At 38.9% G+C, this 20,615-nt stretch overlaps 1 protein-coding gene and 1 long non-coding RNA gene across 7 annotated transcripts in view; one reads left to right on the top strand and one right to left on the bottom strand.

Annotated features, from left to right (window-relative positions):
* Positions 1-20,249, bottom strand: part of tara (SERTA domain-containing protein 2 taranis) — a 273,063-nt gene extending 252,814 nt beyond the window's left edge. The window contains exons 1-2 of one of the 6 annotated variants that reach the window (XM_076625895.1): positions 20,231-20,249; positions 17,879-17,944 (exon numbers count right to left, since the gene is read on the bottom strand). The gene's annotated coding sequence lies outside the window, so the exon portion shown is untranslated. Of the gene's footprint in view, positions 1-17,878; positions 17,945-18,223; positions 18,927-19,175; positions 19,195-19,216; positions 19,235-19,274; positions 19,939-20,230 lie in introns of those variants that run through there. The other 5 variants (XM_076625894.1, XM_076625897.1, XM_076625896.1 and 2 more) reach the window with 5 other exon arrangements.
* On the top strand, positions 1,531-2,499 carry LOC143303863 (uncharacterized). The gene is made up of 2 exons (XR_013060527.1): positions 1,531-2,071; positions 2,133-2,499. It is a non-coding gene; the product is annotated as an uncharacterized LOC143303863 (long non-coding RNA).
* Positions 20,250-20,615: the final 366 nt, after the last annotated feature.

Raw genomic sequence — 20,615 nt, 5'->3', positions numbered from 1 at the left:
TATTCGAGACAATCGCAGCGGTTAAAAGAGAGGAGGCAATATCGAACGAATTGTACGTAACGTCACGCTAACGGCCAGCAACATCTAAGAAATACTATTCAATTAGTCAAAGACTTTGTTGGATGGCCAACTCCTCGTTCTTGCTGCAACAAACGTCCTAGACTTAGCCTGCAACAAATATCATAGACTCGTGCTGCAACAAACATCATAGACTTATCCTACAACAAACATCATAGACTCATGCTACAACAAACATCACAGACTTATCCTGCAACAAACGTCACAGACTCATACTGCAAGAAACATCATAGACTCATGCTGCAACAAACATCATAGACTTATCCTACAACAAACATCATAGACTCATGCTGCAACAAATATCATAGACTCATGCTGCAACAAATATCATAGACTCATGCTACAACAAACATCATAGACTCATGCTGCAACAAACATCATAGACTTATCCTACAACAAACATCATAGACTCATGCTGCAACAAATATCATAGACTCATGCTGCAACAAATATCATAGACTCATGCTACAACAAACATCATAGACTCATGCTGCAACAAACATCATAGACTTATCCTACAACAAACATCATAGACTCATGCTGCAACAAATATCATAGACTCATGCTGCAACAAATATCATAGACTCATGCTGCAACAAATATCATAGACTCATGCTGCAACAAATATCATAGACTCATGCTACAACAAACATCATAGACTCATGCTGCAACAAACATCATAGACTTATCCTACAACAAACATCATAGACTCATGCTGCAACAAATATCATAGACTCATGCTGCAACAAATATCATAGACTCATGCTGGAATAAATATCACAGACTCATGCTGAAACAGTCATAGACTCGTGCTACGACAAACATCACAGACTTATCCCGCAACAAACGCCCTAATCTCTGTTTCTCCTTCCTGAATGATCCTGAACTACGACCCTTTTTCCCGTCATTGCTCCCTGACGATTGTCCTCGTCATACTATCATCGATTAGGCTACGAGAACCACTTCTCGGTAATACACTGAGTTCTGCCTAGTCGGTAGCAGCTCACAGTTGCCCGTTACGAATAAAACCTCCAACTTTCCAACTCGTTGTCAAATTTCCATCAGCCGGAATCCAACAACTTGAACCTACTTGACTCGTCGCTAACGACCAAGGGATCGACTGGACGGAAAGCTCAGAAGGAAAGAGAACGTGTATCGTCCACTTGGAGTCAAAGCTATGACTCGTGTTGTACCATCGCCGTACTCTGGCAATGTTAACCTGTTGGTAGCAACGCGAGAGGCTGAGCGCACGTCGTTTCACGGGACGCAGGAAAAATGCTAACGGGGCTGATAGGACCGAAAGTTTGGTGTAACGGCGCGACTGAGAACAGTAAAACCGTGGTCGGTAGTACGAGGCTCCTCTCGGCAGCGCGGCGCCAACAGATAAATTTACCCTCTCTGCTCTTTCCCCTCTACTCGCTCGTCCGCCACGTACACGCACATATCTCTACACAGATCAAGCACCCCGATCACTCCCTCCTCTTCCTCTTTTCTAGCTGCTGCAAGACTCGTTCCTCCGTTGCCTCTTTCACGAGACCGGAGTCGCTCCATCCTCGTCCGCCGTCTCTTCGAGGTTCTCGCTCTTCGGTGAGTCGCGCGCGACCGCCTCGCCTTTCCTCCCTCTCGCGCCACGCGATTCTTTCCTCGTCGCGCCCGTTAACCCAAGGAAATATCTCCGCCGACTCTCCTTTCACATACCACCGACAGCAGTCGAAGGCCTCCGCCGCGTTTATGCGCTCTTTGTGGCAGCGACACGCCGCTCGTCGCGGCGGGAAAAGCGCCACGCGGCTGCTCCTTTCGAACGTTCCGCCGCGTTCGTCGCGGAACCCTGTTCCTCATCGCCGCGAAATTCGAAATGGAGAACGCTGTTGAAACTGCGTCACGAAAGCCATCGCCATTTTGCCTCAAATATAGTGGGAAAATTATAGTTTGTCTTTGATCGTTCGCATAAACCGGACACGCACCGATATATAGAAAACGACTTTTACGGCAGGTGAATTATTCATCGACGAAACCCGTGTTTTTCGCACTAACGTTTAGCTAATTCTTCGTAGTAGAAAGGTTCGATTTCAAAGGAAAAACGGCGCAAACGATGACCAACGTTGTCTGTTCTCTGGCAAACATGGCACAGTGCACACGACTCAGCTACTCGTCAGCTTCTGCGAAACGGATCGAGATGGAACGTACTTTGTTTGACTTCCTGGTAGCTGTAGTAAGCCATAGAGGAGAAAAGAGACGGTGAAAATTCGCGAAGTAGTTTCTGCGTGGCGCGAGCAGACGGAGGGAAATTGGAAAAATTAATTTTTTCCAGTGGGCGGCTAATTACCTACATTTGCCCCACTGTTTCATCTCCTTTTCATTCAATGTACGAACACACAGACCTTCTAGCGTTTCATAACATAATAAATAAATAATTAATAATTATGAAATAATCATAATGGATAAGCAAATAAGAAATTAGAATCGAATGAAGAATAACGTGGCGATAGTTGTTCGAATAACGTTGAACAGTGTCTGAAAGTAACGGTGCGCACTTTGTTAGAGAATGGTTTCGTTCTGTACAGTAAACTGCAATGGAATGCATTCGCCTGAACAATGTAGAGATTTAATTATTGCATTCACGAAACATAATGTTGAACATCGGTAGCACGCGGAAGTAACGTCTCGGCGAAACAATAGTTGAGATCATAGTGTTGATTCTAATCGTAGCCTCTTCTAAATTTAGCCCATCTTTCGTTAGTAACGAAGCTGGTTAATATCGATCATCGGATTTCATTGATTTATACGCAAGATTATATTCGCCGACGCGAGAAATAAATATTGACACGGGATATCAAATTAACGAAGCAATAGAAAAATAAAGAAGAATTCCAAACGATTATTACGGTATTCTTTGCCAAGTCAAATTTCCAATATCGCGGATCTACTTGTCGGCATTACGGTTGCAATATAACAGAAAAACTGTTCATAAATATTCATAAATATTTGGACGTGTGTTACTTTCGTACGAAACGTAAATTAAATAAATTGTTAACGAAGCGACTGATCGGTCAGAATTCCTCTACGCGTGCAAGACGGCCATTTGAAGAAATAATATAATTTTGTCGAGACACTGTTCGTATTTTTATAGTAATTTTTACAGTGAAATATGTTAATTAATAAATAAATAAATTATTGCAGATTTCTAACCCAAATCCCATAGGGAAGGTTCCATTGGATTCGATTAGGCGAAAAAGATCCATTGAAAATCGTTTGCTATGAGATGAGAATCTTGAAACAGTAATCAACTTCCTAATGATTTTCGTAAATGATTTCAATCCCAGAGAAGAACTGTCAGTTTTCAAGGCACATTATCGATATTATCAGAAACGACGATATTTCTAGAAAATAACTTTCCAACGAGTTTTCATATCTATCGCGGTGTTTGTAAGCGTCTTAAACGTTTATGAATGGGATTATACATGCGTCCATCATTTTAATTACAAATGTTTGTTTACGAGTGTCAATTTGCAAAGCAGCTTTATAAATATTTACCAGCAATTGACGTAGCTTATCGATATTCTTGAGAAATCTTCGCACAAATAACGTAAACCTAAGCGATTTTCCAGATTTACCAAAGCCTTTATTACCGTCCTAATATTTATGAATGGGCACGAGTAGAAGCGCATCGATCATTTTAATTACAAAGCGTAAATGTTAGTTCACGTTATCAATATTTATCGTGCATCGGCGTACCTTATCGGAATTCTTAGCAACGACATTCTAATGATTTTCCAGATTCAACTGCGATCTGCGTAACGCGCGATTGATTTTAATTAGAAAGAAACCAACGCATAGGATCGTTACATTATACGAATATCTGTCATGCATTCGTCGCGTATCTTATCGGCTCGATATCTTCATCTGTGAAACGTTTAACAGGTGAAAAAGCAGCCGGTAAATTGTACTGCTATCGAACGTCAACTAATTAATACCGGCGTTTATGGTTTATGCGATAAAACGCGTGTTTTATTTGATCTCGCGTTGACACAACAAATCGATGACTGCCGTACACTTAGCGAAATTTACCGAGAATTAGCTTCGCCATCGACCACGCTTTGTTTGCCATTTATTATATCGCCAACGCCATCAAATAGGCGATGATAATTCCTGCATCGGATAGTTCGCCGCTGTTCTAGCAATCTTTTCTTAAATGTTTGATCGCTGCACACGCTGCTTTACTTATTGGTAGTTAAACAAATTTAGAAAGAGATAAGGAAAGAGAACAGAGATTGTGCAAAGAATAATATTATTTTGATTTATATACCTAGAGAGAGATTTAATTGTAGTCATAAATCTTGAATTTCTTGGCGACGTGTAGGTAAGAAATAACTTTCCATTCAGTTTTTCGATTAAATTTTGTCTAATAGAATATTTAGTGCGTTGTCTTATTATTGATAGTGATTGGATGTGATATATATATATAGAACTCAGTTTCCTGGCAAGATTAATCGAATATGATGTAATTTTTAATCATTTAGGTAAATTACTTGATAATTTACTATTAAACTATTAATTTACTCTTTTCAAGTTTGCAACTTTCTCGCTGTGCTGAGATCTGCAGTTAAAGAGAGGAAGCTGAGAAACTAGTGAAAATTAGCCAATAACAAGTTATTCGGCACAATTATCATCGAAGAAGAAACGTTTTTTTGATATTCTCCTCTGTGCGATTTTTTCCCGAAATTAAGTGCAAATAAAAATTGGGACAAACAGAAATAGGAAATAGAAAAATTCGAAAGAACCAGAAGAGATAAAAAATTAAGAAACCTCGACAGCTTCTACAAGGCAATTAAAAAGAAAAGAAAAGAAAATACCAGTGACATATTTTCCAAGGAAAAAAAAATAAGAAACAAGCGACGTAAACAAGAAATAAAGATTTTTCTAACTGCAGGCCAGAAGATCCGAAGAAATCAAATGGAAATGAAGAAAGAAGCGGCAGTGCGTAGGCGTCAGAGTCGCGCTACGTGAAACTAAGCGAGGCAGAGAGAAAAGTGAAAAACGCCGACGGTTTCTCATTCCCACGAGGCAGCCTGAATCAAAAAGAAATCGAGCAGAACTGGACCGCGGAGGGAGAAGACAATATTTAATTGCATCGCGGGACAATGAATCATACTTCATGCGATATGTTTCGCCAGAGCCTATCAGATTAGATGTTCCCATCGCGCATTTAAATAATCAAAGTTGCGCGGATCTCCTCTTACGCAATCTCGTCCACGTTTTTGACAGCTTCTCTCAATTTATATCAATTTCTTTCCTTTCTTGTTTATCATCCACGTGGAAGAAAAGAGATCGGGAGAAAGTTGTGACAGGACGTGCGTCAGAAATTAGAAATTTTACCGAAAAGAATCTCCGAATCCTTTCGTCGGTTTCTTTATAGGCGAAATGATTTTCAAGCAACGAGAGAAATATTTTCGAGGCTAATTAAAGAACCACAGGAATTTTTGATATTAATGTTCTTAGTTGTTTCTGGTATGATTTAGTATAATAAAATCTGAAAATTTTATGCTTCCGAGGCTGGGACATTGGGATGTAAATTTCTATGCAACGATTAAATTATAAATTTTATATAAATTTCTACACGATGGTACAGAGTGTAATATTTGAGTTTAATGTCTATTTTATATAAAGTAAATGTATGTGTATTAAAATAAATTTGATAAATGAAATAAATTTCAATATTGTGTATGGTACTCCGTAACAATAGTTGAAAATAGTATTAGATAATGTTGTAAGTAAAATGTTGGTACAGTGAAGAATGTTGATACTTAAATCAAAGTTGATAAGCCGCTCAAGTAAACAGAAAGTTGCGCTAATTTTCCCTATGAATGAAAGTGGAACGGTAGCAAGTGGCGATGTTTTCAGAGGGCTCACTTTCTGCTTCGTTCAACCTCAAATATCACCGATTTTTCTACGATCGTAAATGATACCAACTTTTCTGTGACCGCAAATAGAAGAACCACAAGTGGAGCAATGCGCTCTCAACACACGAGTACAGCTCAGTTATCTCGACGAGACTGTTCTAACTTTTGCTTCTCCAAAAACGTTAACTACCAAACTGTGGCGAAACTTACGAAAAGTGAGCTCGATCACGGTTCCCATACTTTTAGTTTCAACTGAGTTTTCCAGATTTACAGACATTTAATTTTGACAAATTCTATTCAAACACACAATTCGAAGACACAGCTGCAACACATAATTGTAAGATAAAATTCTAAGAAAAAACTCGAAGACAAAATTGGGAAGCTGAGCTCTAAGACTAAACTGGAAGGCAGAATTCGAAGACAAAACTGGAAAAGTAAAACTCGAAGACAAAATTCGAAGACCAAATTGAAAGACAGAACTCGAAGACAAAATTGGAAAGCAGAACTCAAAGATAAAATTCTAAGACAGAACTCGAAGACAAAATTGGAAAGCAGAACTCAAAGACAAAATTCTAAGACAGAACTCGAAGACAGAATTCGAAGACGGAACTCGAAGACAGAATTCTAAGACAGAACTCGAAGACAGAACTCGAAGACAGAACTCGAAGACAGAACTCGAAGACAGAACTCGAAGACAGAACTCGAAGACAGAACTCGAAGACAGAACTCGAAGACAGAACTCGAAGACAGAACTCGAAGACAGAACTCGACGACAGAACTCGACGACAGAACTCGACGACAGAACTCGACGACAGAACTCGACGACAGAACTCGAAGACGTCTGCAATGATGCAGAAGAGTTGATATTCCTGTTGGTCAATTCTTGGCATGAGGAATGTTGGCTGGTGGAAAGAAGGTGGGACGAAGGTAACAGAATTGCTGCGGAAGAAAGAGATTTATTGAAAAAGTTTAATAGGTTAATGAAGACTGTTTGTAGATTAAACTTCTTTATTAAATCTGACGACGTATGCGCGCGTAACGAAAATAATCCTCCGCTCTTTTAAGATGAATAATTTGAAAGAAATCTGTCTCGTTACTGTTCCGCATCGTTGTACTCTGGCAAATTTGTATAAAATCATTTTTCCAATTTCTGACGCAAACAGTTTCACGCGAACGTACAATATCTGCGTGAAGCATCTCTGAAATTCTTTGCTCGTTGCTCGAGTTATTCGCAACGGTTCGTGCAATTACCAAAATTATTTTCGCTCGCGAATTTCTCGAAGAAAACGCTCCGTCGAAGAACGATCGCGGTTTTAAATTGTAAATCGATGTAACGGAGCAAAGGACGCCGCGATCGTATCAAACATCCTCGGCGCACAACAGCTAATTTTACCATCGAATTAATTGTATGTATATCGGAAGAATAATTCGCGCAACGATAATTCCTGTACGAAACAAAACAAGTCGCTGCTAAGCCCCTGCGATTTCGGCATTTATCACATATGGCCAAACCAATACCACTGATGCGTTATTAAATCAGACACCAAAATCCTGCTTTAAATCTATTGCAAATGTACCGTCTCTTTTGTTCCATCCGAGCCGAATTCGATTATTGCGAGCGCGTCCTCCGACTCGCTGTATTACAAAACAATCAACGAATATTTCCTACGATTCTTTTTGCCAATGGCTTGTGAGCGACTCTGACAAAAATGAGCAACTGTTTCTCACGTTACAACTCCGTTACCAGCGCGGTTACAGGAAAAAGGTCAAAGGATGAAGAGAAGAATGCGTTTTCATTTCTTTTTTTTTTTCTTGTTCTCCAAGTTCAATGGCGCCTGTACGATCAACAGTTGCGTTATTATCTTTCCAGGTGGAAAGGTATCCGTTTTCTAAGCAATGAGTCGCCGATCGAGTTCCCGCGTTGTTTAACGACAATTAAAAAAAAAAAAAAACGCGATAAAATAAACAGGGGGCTATGGACGGAATCGGAGCCATGTAAATACACAGAGAAGAATAAGATAAAATATACGGAAATACGTGAAGCACGCGGATCAAGTGACGCTTAACGAATGAAACAAATCAGCGTTCAGCTTCTCTCTTTTTTTTTTCTCGGCCCGGCAAAAATAAGGAATCGTATAAACATCCGCGGATCGTCGGATTTACAAGTTAACACCTGTTACTGGATTTACACGGTCGCCTATGCTTTTGCAGCGTGCTGCTTCTTTCGCCGCTTTCTCGTCACAGTGAAATCAGCAATATTTTTACACACCGGTGCCGGATAAACGGAGAACGAAAACGAAGCGGATAGCCGTGCAGCAGGGAAACGTGGCCGGCAAAGGTTAGCCGTAAAGGCGTAGAGCGAGGGAATTTGCTCCGCGTGGGCGTCGGATCTGCGTCAGCGAGCTCGAATCGGCGTCGCAGCGCTACCTCGTTACGTCGAAAGACGGATAAACGGCAGCGTTATGTCCAATCAGAATCGCGACGTCGAGCCAGACGAGCGTGCAAAGGATGAGGAGGACGAGGACGACGACGACGACGACGACGAGCTGAAAGGTGCAGCTCCGAGAAGCGGAAACCGGACGATTGGTGTCGTGAAGCGCGCCAAAGGAAAGTCGCCATGTTAAAATATAATGCAAGGAATATAATGGGACGAATATCGAAGCGTGAGAATCTTTGGGCCGAGAGAATGCGGCGGAGAAAAGTGGTTTACACGGCGGATCGATTTCTCCATTAAACCTATCCAATGTTACAGTCATATTGTGGAAATTTCATCGCCGATTCACCGGATACTATCTTTCTTCGTCTCTCTATCAGTGATAATAATTTTATTGCCACGTTTTATCGTTGCTCGGCCATGTCTAAGGAACACGCGCGATACCGAGCTCGCGTCATTCGATCGTCCGCTGTATGGATTTTTACAGAGACACGTATTGTCCACGAATACGTCTAAAGAACCTCGTACATTCGCTAATATAATTTATACGCGATCGGGCAAATTAATACGAAGCGTGTAACATTATAAATTTACGTTGGGAATCTCGTAGGTGGAAACGTATTACGCTGTGCGTGAAAATCGCCGGTCCAATGATCGATGACGCGATGTAGATAAATACGATAATAATAGTAACGCTTTGATATACAAACAAACATACTAATACAGTACATCGAGGTGGTGCAGAAAAATATCAGGTCGTCCGGAAAGTGTCTTTCTTTTACAGACTCGACTTTTACAACAAACATGGATAATATAAAACGAAAAATATTGTGAATCTACTGTTTTCTTATAAAACGAAAGGAACTTGTCCTAAATATAAGAAATAAAAATGATCGCAGTGAATCTGGAGAAACAATCGCTTCGTTAACCCTTCACGGGGCTTGTTCCATTCGCCAAAAAATATTTTCTATCAAACCACGTCGACCGTCTGTCGGATTCGAAATTTGTATCGAAATTTTCCCACCAATTGCAAGTATAAAAATATCGTTGTAAAATGAATACATGCTTTTATCTATTGTTCTATTTGTCCATTGTAAGGTGGACGACATTGTTGTATAAATTGCCACGTTATATATTATTGTAATGGTTTGATAAAATGACTGACGCTTGTTATCGAGAGGGAATTATTTGTTCACCGGAATTATAAATTAAGCGCTGACAGCAACGATTCTACAAAGCGGATGTACCGTGCGTATAATTGTAAATAACGCAAGTGTTGCGAATTTCATTTAACCTCTACCAATACCGAATCCTATTGTATTTTATCCAGCTCCTACGTTTTTCACCGTGTTTTCGTGTACGTATTTTCCAACGATAAACAATCCAATAATTAAATAATTATTTCAACAATTAAATCATATTCGAGTAATTAAATATTTACTCGTTCGGCCTCGTTGTTCGAATAAAAACTTGTCTCTTATCGTTCGACCAAGCTACAGAAAATGAATTTATTCGTTGCCGTGATAACTTCGTTTCTACGTTAATATTTTTAGTATATGAAGCTTCGTTAATTTCAGCCTCCCAAGTTCCATCCATTAACATCGAGGTTAATACGAGTTTTAAACGTTCGTCCGTCGAAGTCTTCCTTTTCTTAATCCAACAGCTTAAAAATCAACGTGTTAACGTCGTTCTTTCTCTTTCTAAATATTTCGAATTAATCTCATCGTTGGTTTAACAAATTCTTTGACTCTTCGCGCGAGATCTAACAGTTCCCACACGACTTGGACAAACATCGTTGAAAATCGTGTTCCCTCAATTAATGGGAACGATCGATTTATTTATGTAGAGCGCATCCATCCGCGTCGAATTTCTATTAATTTTCAAACGGCGCTCGCTTTGAGAATTCACCCCGTTCGCAACAATAGCCAGGATCGAATTGGAAAAAAAAAGGAGAAAAAGAATGGGCTACGATAAACTCAAATACACTGAGCGATGTTTTCGTACGGCTGGAAATTGAAACGCGAGCAAACGGGGGGAAAAAGATGGAAATGATCGTTCAAATTTTCGACACGGAGGGATGATCGCTGATTTTCTATTACTTCCACCTTCTAATCGAGATAATTTCCTCTAAACCGAATGCAACTTTGTTAGCGTAGAAAATAAAAATTCGCCGGGCCAGCTACGAGCCGAGTGTACCGTTCGATATTTTCGAAAAGCCACGTTGCCACGGACAATAGAGAAAAACAATACGCATGGAATAATATTTCCAACGTTATTTTTATACAAGTTTACGCTCCAATCGGTATTCTACTCAAAAAGCTTCGCGATACATTATGATTTTTCGATCATGTTCATTGGCTGTGATATCGGTGCGTGCTACGTGTTGATCCAAAATATTCGAACAAATATAAAACAGATATTACACGCGTGGTCGAAAAGCGGAAGAAGAGAAGAAACAGCTGAAAAATGATTAGTTTCGTACGAAGAGATAAATATAAAATAAGCTAGCGTAACGGAAGGAAATTAATTTGAAAAATACATCGCCAATGGCGAATACGCAGGTACGCGAAAATATTACGTCAGTTTCATAGAAACACTTTGCGCGATTTTATTTTACATCCGTAGAAAGAGACACGAAGGAAATTTATTTTATTCCCTTATTCGTTTAAGCGGTTCATACAATTCCTTTTTTCTATTAATTGCAAAACAATATTTGATACGTCCATCAGGGAGAAAAAAATACTTTTTAACAATACGACTCGTTATTTTTCTACATTGCAGTGATACTCGCTGAACCGAATTTAATAAAGTGCGCTCGCACCCTACGCACTTTCCACGTGAATTTGTTCGAAACAAAGCAGCATGGAAATGAACCTTGCCGCCGCGTTTCTGTCATATTTTTTCCACGGAAATCGCTTATCCCTTTGTACCGCCGGGTATATCGAGCATATTCAGATGACAATGGCAAGAAGCAAAGATTAGACGTGATCCTATTTATAGTAACTGCATGTATTATACTTTGCGAATGATCGATACTGGAGGATCATCGAAAGAGAAAGTAGAGGAATAAACGACAAGAGGAAACAAAGGAAAAGAAAACGTCCTTCGGTACTGTCTACTTACGCTGTGAAAAAAGGTGTAAACAATAGGCAGCTTAAAAGAAATTCATAAAAATGTTTACATCGTCGAAGGTGAGCGCAAGACTCGTACAACATACAACAAAGAACGAGGAGAAAGACAGATGATAGAGAAGAATAAAAACAAAATAACATTTGTACTTCAAGACTATTTACCTGCGTTGCGGAAGAAGTGCCTACCGTGTAACCAATTTTTTATTTAATTTGTACTTTACAGTTTGTTCATTTGGACAATTTGGTGAATTTTTCTAGCGTATAACCAACTTGTTAGATTTTTTAAATTTCTATTTATTAGACTTATTGTTATTCGAAGTGCCTACCGTGTAACCAATTTTTTATTTAATTTGTACTTTACAATTTTTCCATTCGGACAATTTGGTACATTTTTCTAGCGTATAACCAACTTGTTAGATTTTTTAAATTTCTATTTATTAGACTTATTGTTATTCGAAGTGCCTACCGTGTAACCAATTTTTTATTTAATTTGTACTTTACAGTTTGTCCATTTGGACAATTTGGTACATTTTTCTAGCGTATAACCAACTTGTTAGATTTTTTAAATTTCTATTTATTAGACTTACTGGTATTCGAAGTGCCTACCGTGTAACCAATTTTTCATTTAATTTGTACTTTACAATTTTTCCATTTGGACAATTTGGTGAATTTTTCTAGCATATAACCAACTTGTTAGATTTTTTAAATTTCTATTTATTAGACTTATTGGTATTCGAAGTGCCTACCGTGTAACCAATTTTTTATTTAATTTGTACTTTACAGTTTGTTCATTTGGACAATTTGGTGAATTTTTCTAGCGTATAACCAACTTGTTAGATTTTTTAAATTTCTATTTTTTAGACTTATTGGTATTCAAAGTGCCTACCGTGTAACCAATTTTTCATTTAATTTGTACTTTACAGTTTGTCCATTTGGACAATTTGGTGAATTTTTCTAGCGTATAACCAACTTGTTAGGTTTTTTAAATTTCTATTTTTTAGACTTATTGGTATTCGAAGTACCTACCGTGTGACCAATTTTTTATTTAATTTGTACTTTAAAGTTTGTCCATTTAGACAATTTGGTAAATTTTTCTAGCGTATAACCAACTTGTTAGATTTTTTAAATTTCTATTTATTAGACTTATTGGTATTCGAAGTACCTACCGTGTGACCAATTTTTTATTTAATTTGTACTTTAAAGTTTGTCCATTTAGACAATTTGGTAAATTTTTCTAGCGTATAACCAACTTGTTAGATTTTTTAAATTTCTATTTATTAGACTTATTGGTATTCGAGGTGTTTAAAAAAAAGGAAAAATTCCCAAACGTCAGTCGCTTTTATCGTTGGTACGCGAGGATCTGCTGCCCTCGAACGAATGGAATTTAACATAAGAAAAGAGGTGGTTCCATTATCCGAACATTCTTGTCCCCCGTTAGTTCCACTAATTATGGAAGGCTCTACTATATTTCCAAGTTAACAGCGAGTCTTTACATTTTCTTGAAACTTAGAAAGCCTCGCCACGATAAAAACACGGGATTACCATAAACGAGGCGGTAAAAAATAAGCCGGCAGACGTAACAAGGTTGAAACGACGGCCGAATGACAGTCATTTGCGTAATTCTTTCTTAGACAACGGCGAGTACGTTGAACGAGGAAATTTCGAGTAGCAGCGTCGTTCTTCAAGCATCCATCGTCTGCAACATGTGCTTGCGCTGGCCAAGCCAAGTTGTATACGGTGCCAGGTGAACGGTGCAACGATCGTCGAGAAAGTAACCGGTGATTCTGGCTCTTGCGTAACGAGTTTCATGGACTCGCGAACGCGCGCCAGCGGAGCCGAGCTTTTTCAAAAAGCTTGCGTAACGCGCGTCTAAGAAAACGTTACCCAACCGCCGGCAATTCCTATCGTCGCGATCCGCCTCGAAATCGCTTTTCTCGCAACGATTCCATCAAATCGACCAACGGCCTCTGTCTCTGTCTTGGCACAGGACCATTTTACCTCGTCGATCAATCGAGAAAACAATTTTCCCGCCGTACGAAACGTCTTACGCGGGCCAAATGAATTTCAAACGAATTTCGCACGTTGTACAGGAAAATCGTAATAAAAGCAAAGTCACTTGACGCGGTACAGATACCGTGACAGATGTAAAGCACAGTTCGTTCGATACGACCAACGAGGCGTATTGTCGTGGTCGTCGCGTTTCGCTTTCTCGCCAGGAATCCGACGATCTTGTCGAGTCGCACAAGAACACGTGTCCCGTGCACCTGTATCACGCTATGTACTGTATAGTCCATCAACTATTTCACCACGTCTGCTGTCCTCTCGCGTTTACTCCGCTGCCCGTGTAACGTTGTTACGTGGTTGGTGCCGGATCAAGGAGCTTAGCTTGTTGCTCTTCTTGTAACAAGAGTTTGGTTTATCCTGGACACCGCGGTATTTCCATTCTCGTTCATAAGCGTTGCGGAATCTGCTGGCTTCACGGAACGTGTGATCATCGAGCTGGCATTGTTGTCCTCGGAACGATCGTAGTTCAATGGTTTTCAATTTTAATGGAAGAGCGCGAGCGAAAAATGGGCCACTGCGGGTATCGTCCGGAAATAAAATTTCCTTTTGCTTGAGAACGCTGTTTACGTGAAGTACGCTACGCTGCGGATTTTTATGCAAATTCGTATCTCTCAGAATGTAATTGGACGTAAAGGTAAAGAATCTTGATAGAAAACTGTCTTGTTTGTTGGATAGTTAGAACGCGAGATATTTTGCATATTTGATATTTTTTATGCGCATTTTCGAATTTTTTTAAAATGCGGGAAAATCAATGGCACAATTATGGGAACAATTCGCGCAGTATTTCTATGTTACGCGATCGGTTCTCTAAATTAGGCGAGTAGCATGTGCCCCAGTCGTGGTTCAACGTGTGCGGAGAGATAAATCTGCTTCAATTATTCTATCAAATAAGAAAATCTGCGCTGCCACTTACTACGACATTCTTAAGGAAACTACGTAACGGGCTTGCATCGTCTCTTAAAATACGAAATTCTTTTTATCGCCGGTCAACGAGTCTTCGAAACATTCAAATTCGAATATTGCAGAGTTTCACGAGATAGTACGGTGGTACGCTTAACACGTTTCGTTCAATAAATAACATTATTTACTAAACGAAATATTATTTTCCAAAGACACTTCAGTTTTGTACGCTTGTACTTTTCAATTTATCGATTACTTACTGACCTTACTCACTGTGTGAAACGTAAAGTGGAAAATAAAATTCAGAAACTATCGTAGTCGTTAATTAACGATCTAATCAAGGTACCGAGCTAACTATGAGTTAGACCGAGGATGTCTATGAATTTTAGTGGAAATTTAAATGTGTGTGGAAAAACAAAATATCTGAACTGAAATATTTATTGAAATATTTATTGAAATATTCACAGACTGAGAAGAATTTCTGTTCAGGTTTGTCCACTTAAATTTAACTCTTTAAGCTTCATTCATTTCCTAATATTCGTGTTCTGATAATCATAAACGAGGATGCAATTTTCATGTATACGTACATGAAAATAATTCTCTAATTCCATATTAATAGAAAAATTACAATTAAATCCTAGACCAGACGAATCTTCCTGTTGCTTCTTCTTACTTTTCCCTACCTTTTGTTATAGCCTTGGTATAGTAGAAAAAAATATAAAGAAATTGTGCATTTTCTATGTCTAGCCGTGTCATTAAACGAGCTCAATAGGCAAATGATTATACTTCTCGTAAAAAACTTAACAAATTCTAAACTGTAAATATTGAATACATAATTTATTGTATATTAATATTCTATACAAATATTAAATATATATAGCTTATATATTAATTGTATATGAATATTAAATATTAAAATTGTACGTAAATATCAAATATATAAATTAATTTTCAGAATAACGAACTTGAGAAAATTCATTTTTATTTAGATATACCAACAGAATTAAACAAAATTCTGTAAATCTTCGAAAAATAATCTACAACCCTGTAGAAACATTTGCCTAAAAAACTATCCATTTGAAATCACATTGTATTAGCCAAAAGGATTTTTAATCCGTGACGATAATAATTTCTTCAAGCATCTAATTTATTTATCGATCGATCGAAAAGAGCGAATCGATTATAAACTTAAAACCGAGCGTGCTTTACTTTCCTGAATAATGAATATCAGTATTTGGAATTGAAATATTAACGAGTACTCTTCGTCAGGAAATCTCACGTCATTGTCTACCGTTAGAATCGAATTATTAAATTTCTATCATCATTTGCATACGACGAGTATCGACATTGAAATTCTGATTTTAATACGGTCGCGTGTTATGTCAAACGATGGATTTTTACGACCAGATATCTCGCAGTCGATAAAAAGATAGGCGAAAGGTGGAGAACACGAAAAGTCACGTTTTCTATATTTTTATTTTTTTTTTTTTTTAAGCGAAATAGTTTTAAAATACAATAATACGTCGTCGATCAATCGTACGATATGAAAATTGTCTTTTTATTTCATTTCGAAGCTAAACGCGACTCTTTTCATTCGCTTTAACGCTCTTACAATATTTCTCGTATTAAATAACATTCAAACGCTGCTTGTCTTAACGATTATGCTTTTTACTTAATCTCCGGTTTTAATTAGAAATCGAGAAAACACTGGCATCTTCGAATGGAGAACAGTAAATCAAGGCGAACGTGCTCGTCATGTTTTCTCCTCCTGTGATCTTCGAACGCAAAAATTTATTACGAATTTTGCTAATCGAAACGTAACTAAGCTCGCGGTATTCGATAAAAATTGTCGCGCTAAACGAATTCTAAAAATCTACTGTAGAACTCCACTTATCTGAATTGTATTCGCTGCAACAAAATTTCAGTTCGCCGATTGAACGAACCGTTGATTGAATTCAGTGACAGTGGCGACCGAGCAAATACGAGAAACAGCCGTAAACTCGACTAATCGTATTGTGAAAACTCTCCTTTCCATTTTCTATAAGTTTCTATAACGTTCGATACAGAACTGGAGAATATTAAGTTGTCTGAAAAGTTTCTTTCGTTTCATAAGACGATAATAGACGAACAATAATTTGTGTTTTATATTATTTTATTGAATTAAATATCTATTTTCGTTCTATTTCTATTATTATTTTCCTGCATAATTCAATAAACTAATATAAAACAAAAAACAACGTGCGTCTATTATTTCCCTATAAGACGAAAGAAACTTATCGGACAACCTACTACTATCAATAAAATTTAAGAAACACCATAAAAAAGACACCTTGGAATTTCTTTGGAATTTCCAGTAACAACGAACTCCTCTTAAATTGTCTGAAAAGTTTCTTTCGATTCATAAGACGATAATAGACGAACAATAATTTGTGTTTTATATTATTTTATTGAATTAAATATCATCCATTTTCGTTCTATTTCTATTATTATTTTCCTGCATAATTCAATAAACTAATATAAAACAAAAAACAACGTGCGTCTATTATTTCCCTATAAGACGAAAGAAACTTATCGGACAACCTACTACTATCAATAAAATTTAAGAAACACCATGAAAAAGACACCTCGGAATTTCTTTGGAATTTCCAGTAACAACAAACTCCTATTATCATCGAAATATAAACGAAAAACATAGTCGACAAATGGACAGAATCAGTTTGGATACAGTGGCTGCTGTATAGCGCAGTTTCTATAACGCGACAAGAGATATTGCGGCTACTGTTTTCATAAAATAGATAATTTCATATAATAAATAAAATAATATTCATAGAATAGATTTATTCGAACGATTGAAAACAAAAAGAACACGTTGCAACGAATAATAAAGATCGTAAAAGTATTATCCGATTTGAACAAATTCAAACGACAAATTTGTATAAATTACGCTGTTGTTAAAATTCAAACGACAAATTTGCATAATTACGCTGTTATTAAATTTCAATGAAACAAATAAATAAATAAATAAAAAATTCTTCGCACGCATTGAAAATACGTTTCTATTTTAATCGGCTAAAGTACATACGCCATTTATTTCTAAAATACTATTCGATGAAGCATAGGAAAGGAAAGTTGGCATAGTAACGATCGTTGCAAACGCGTTATTTTACATTTCGCACGTCACAGGGAAAAAATTCCAGTACAACGCAATTTCCCGTAACGCGAATTCGTGTACGACGTATTAATCGCGTTCTACGACGATTTACTGTGTTTCTCGTGCGTTCGTCCACGAAAACGGACAAATGCAGTTTCGTTTTACGACGTATTCGACGTGAATTAACGCGATATTAATTATAAATGTTAATACGACTTACCAACCGAGGCTCATTTCCAGCGTAGGAACACGGTGGTGCAGGGATGCTCGTCCGTGGGCCGCAGCTCTTGAAACGTAAGGCACTGAATTGGTAAAACGGCTAATACGAAGGTAAAACGACGCAACGTATCGTTTAGAAGAAATTTCGCGACGAATATTCGTAACGCGACTGCGAGAACGTGTTACCGAAACCGAAGGTGAAACTCGACTGGCTCGTGCCCTACAGACAAACGAGTAGGACGATCGCGTCGAATTTTCACGACTTTGAACGACACGTACCGTTTCCCTGTTTACACTGTACGATTTACGTCTAATTGCTCTTTCAAAATGAAAACAAACTGTGTACCTGCTACAAAGGCGACGCGGCTCGCGTCCTACACGACGGACGATCCACTGACCCTCGACACGGACGTTGTTTTATTTTTTCTTTTGGACGCAGCGGATTACGAAATTTCGATTTCAATGGAAGACGTTTGCGGTGGACGGGAAATCGGAGAAAATGCGAAGCACAGCGGAAGAGAGTATAAAATCTTCGAGTTATCCAGCTTTCTATCGTAATTTCCGAGTAAAAGAGCTTCAGCGAACGGAAACTCGACGTACAGAGGCCTCGTACAAATACATTCGGTTTAAAGCTTCCTCTTGGAACTCGTTTTACGCGACGAAAGTTAAAGACGCGAGAGACGATGGCAATTACGCGTTCGATCGACGAAAAACCATTAGCTTGCGTGAAAAACCATCTTCTTTAGGCTGTCGGAAAAGTGTCTTTCTTTCGCAGACGTGTGTTTTACGACAATGCACCTTCGTACAAACGAGAAACCAAGTCTGTGAAACGTCGCGGTGCAATTCGACAAAATAATATAAAATACATTGTGCTTCTATTATTTGCTCGTAAAACGAAAGAAACTTTTCGGACAACCTACGTTTCGAGATGCAGAGTCAGTAGACTTAGAAAGCATTAGAAATCTGCAGTTACGATGAAACAAACGAGAATATAAGAGAAAATAAACGAAGCATCGATAATATTAGAGAATCTATTTTCGAATCTTATTCTACGGATAAGAAAGATATTTCTGATACAATTAATGCGACGTGCCCGAATGAAAATATTGAAAATAATGAAAATTCTTGCGTCGATACGAACTTTGAGGAGCCTGTGGGTGACAAGTGCGATAATAATATTGGCAAATATGTTAATAAGGAAGATGTTGCTTGCAAATCTGACAAAGTATCATCAGAAATCAGGTCGAGAAGCAGTGTAATAATTTATATAAATTAACAGAGGGAGAAAATGTGTGTACCATTGCAAAAAATAAATATATCGTTCAAGATTCTGAATTACAAGACAATATCGATGGTCTGTCGTTGTTGGCGAGTGTTTCACAGCGTGTACCACTTACGAAGCTCAACTTCGACTCGCAGAAGCCTGGCCATTCGAAATTGCAGTCTAAAATAAATAATTCCAGTTGAACCGAGTCTTCCTCCGATCTCTGCGGCGTTTCGCAGCATAATTTTACAAAGGTTTTCGAGTTACGCAGTTTCCAGTTGCCTGGCGTATTTTTATCAATAGCTTTCGTCCAGAGTGTTTACGTTCCGCGATATTGTACCTTCGCGAGCGTCGATCCAGCCCCGTTCAAACAAAGTGAAAACGACCGAGCTCCGCGCGTAACGGGGGACGCGTAAGTCCCAGTAAACAGAGTAGAACACAGATGAAAGAATCGACTGTATCGAGGCGAACCCGCAGACCCCGAGAAATCCGTTTCCAAAAAACAATCGCGATGCTGACCGCGGACAACAACGTGTTGTTGTTTATCGCCACAGTTGTCGCCTGTGGTTACGTTTTCCGCTCGTTTCTCTGTTTCTTCTCGCCCGGGAAACAGAGACAGTGGCTGAGAATAACGAGAAGATCGAGAGAGAAATTGGAAAATAGCGAGACCGGAAGAGAAAAGGGCGAGGAAGGGATACGACGATGACAAACGGCGCGACGTTGACGAGCACCGGGATTCCTCGAGCTAACTACAGACTGTCACACTCGCGCATAACACGCTATTGCCCGCACACCTGTGTCTATAGCTGTATTTATGTGCACACGAGGGAACACGTGTTAGGGGACGACGCTCTACATAATAATCTGGCCGCACACACGTAGCCAGGCTTTGCTGCCTTTGTACGCAACGTTGGCTATGCAACAGCAAATACGCGGATAACGCGGTTACGAACAGCGGACGAAGATGACGCGGCTCTCTTTAAAATTCAACCTGGCCGCCCGTACACGCCGCTCTTCGTCTATTATTGCTCGTATTTGCGCGTATTTATGCGGCTATGCGCCGACCCGTGTGCGGCTGAATTCGCTCACCTGTTTGCTCCGCGTCCGCGTCGTTGCGTGTGCGTATGCAGAGCAGGTGAACACGACGATTCTGTGGGAAAAGTAAAGCGCGTGGCGCGACTGCACGGTGGAAATTAGACCGACGATTCTTAGCAGGCTAATTATTGGCTCGCTTGGCGGCCAGAGTCGTGGATTAGTCGAGGTGGCGTTTAATACGTCGACTGGCACGCGTCTTTTCAAAGAAATCTCCGTCAGGCTCGAGCGGCGGTTTCAAGAATGATCTTTCGTTTCGTTTGTTCGCAAGGTTAAAACCACTAGCCGTCGTTGAATATATTGAAAGGAAGTATAGATTATTCTGACCAAATGGTTTCCTATGCCACGACAATTAGAAAAGGAATCAAACGGTACGGAAAAC

The sequence above is a fragment of the Bombus vancouverensis genome, chromosome 17, assembly GCF_051014615.1.
Source record: "Bombus vancouverensis nearcticus chromosome 17, iyBomVanc1_principal, whole genome shotgun sequence".
NCBI lineage: Eukaryota > Metazoa > Arthropoda > Insecta > Hymenoptera > Apidae > Bombus > Bombus vancouverensis.
This window is presented reverse-complemented; position numbering and strand designations above follow the sequence as displayed.